The sequence below is a fragment of the Dermacentor albipictus genome, chromosome 5 (assembly GCF_038994185.2).
Source record: "Dermacentor albipictus isolate Rhodes 1998 colony chromosome 5, USDA_Dalb.pri_finalv2, whole genome shotgun sequence".
Lineage (NCBI taxonomy): Eukaryota > Metazoa > Arthropoda > Arachnida > Ixodida > Ixodidae > Dermacentor > Dermacentor albipictus.
This window is the reverse complement of record NC_091825.1, coordinates 156513069-156515045: the sequence shown is the minus strand read 5'-3', so window position 1 is coordinate 156515045 and position 1977 is coordinate 156513069.

Below are 1977 nucleotides of genomic sequence, written 5' to 3'. Positions count from 1 at the left end.
TGTCATGACGACGGCATGACGACGGCTGCAGGACGGCGACGCAATGACTAAATTGGCATGTCGGTGATGGAATGATGACGACTGTGGGACGACAATGCTGGCGTGACAACGATGGTATGACAAAGACTGCGTGAAGATTACGTGATGCCAATGCTGAAATAATGGCGATGGTGTGACGATTATGGTGTGACAAGAGAGGGATAATGACGACGTGACGATATTGGCATGACGATGAGAGAATCACGACGAAGGCATGACGACAATGGCATTGCGGCAGTGGAATCACTACGATGGAATGACCACGACAACACGACAATGGATGTATGATCCCAAGTAGGGGTAGAAAGACAACTGTGCCGTCTCGAATGCGAGCTATTTGGAAAGACCAAGACAGTCAGGATGGAAAGTCGAAGTAAGACGCAAAGAAAGCCTTGCTGTAAAGGGGTAAGGAAAGGGACCGATGTAAAGCAGACGTTAGTTTGGCTTGCTACCCTACACATAGAGAAGTATTAGGGGAGGTAAAGAAAGAAGAGAGAACAATAAGAGTGCCGATTCATCCGGAGGTACAGACCACTCGGCAAGTGAGGACTGTCGACTTCAGGAACTGCATCAATATGCATTTCGCTTTCTTAGCTTTAAATATATTAGTTCTCCACATTGGGAGAAAAAGAGGAGAATAAGCATGCCTAATTGACGCACACATGAAAGTGCACATCGAGTCTATAAACGGTCGGAAGGACCTCTACATTCTAGGAACTACAGTAATTTATCATTGCGCCACCGACGCGCACTTCCATGGTCGAGGGATCTTCGCTTCTGAAAACAATCATGTGTGCAGACGGTTAAGCGCTGTCAGGAAAGGTGCGGGCGATAGCGCAGTTATGATCACAGCCCCATACCTGGGACTTGGTGAAGACCAAACTGATCAGGGGAAAACTCATTTTCCAACAGAAAGAGGGATACAGAGAAATAGAAGAAAGAAATGTCAGAGAGGTTAACCATATGCGCGTTCGGTTTACTACCCGGTTCGGGGGAAGGGAATATACGGAGAAAACAAGAGATAGTAGAGAGAAAAAATTTGGCGCACATTTGAAGGTGCGCATCGAATCTGTAAACGGTCGCCGAGACCTGTCGACTTGAGTTACTGCAGTAACGTTTTCAAGGTTTTCTGTGCCGTCGGCGCACATCGCCATGGTCCAAGGATCTTCATTTGCGTAATTGGTCTAGAGTTCAAACGGTTCATTGCTGTCCAGAGAAGTTCACGCTCGACGTCGTACCGAGGACAGAGACACAAAGTATGTCCAGTTGTTTCTGTTGCTTCACATGCGTTTCCATGGGCGTTTTGCACATGGGCGTTTCCCCCCTTCTGATGTAAAACGAGTAGATCTTTCTAAATGCCACTACAAGCCAGAGGTGGCACGACAATGTCGCCTCAGAACGAGGAATCTGTTGATGGCACTTGTAGCTTTAAGTATATATGGATCTAGTGTATGAAGATCACATTTCGGGAGGTTGGGAGAAGTGTCTTCTCATTTGTTAAGAAAGTGCAGAAAATAACGAAGCCAAAGGTGTCAGTCACATGATAGTTAAGGCTCCGCGTGAGACACACCATTTTATTTCATAATACCCCTAAAGGCCACCGAAGGGGTATTACATAGGGGGAACCAATACATGAAAAAATGCGAGCTTTGCGCATTACGGAAAAAAACTAAAGTACACAAAAGTTATACAAAATATTTTACAAAAATAAACACAAAAGTTATACAAAAGTACGATGTCTAGCAAAATACAAAAGTAAAACAATAAACAAAATACATCAGTCAAGTGAAACTCAGATAGAAAATACAAAACTGTCTGAGAAAACAAAGTAAGGGAATTAAATAAGCACAATGTAAAAGAAGTAAAACGAGGTGTTGCTCGAAACTGCGTCAGTTGTCACCTTAACAAATTGATGAGACATGAATACACTTGTACAAT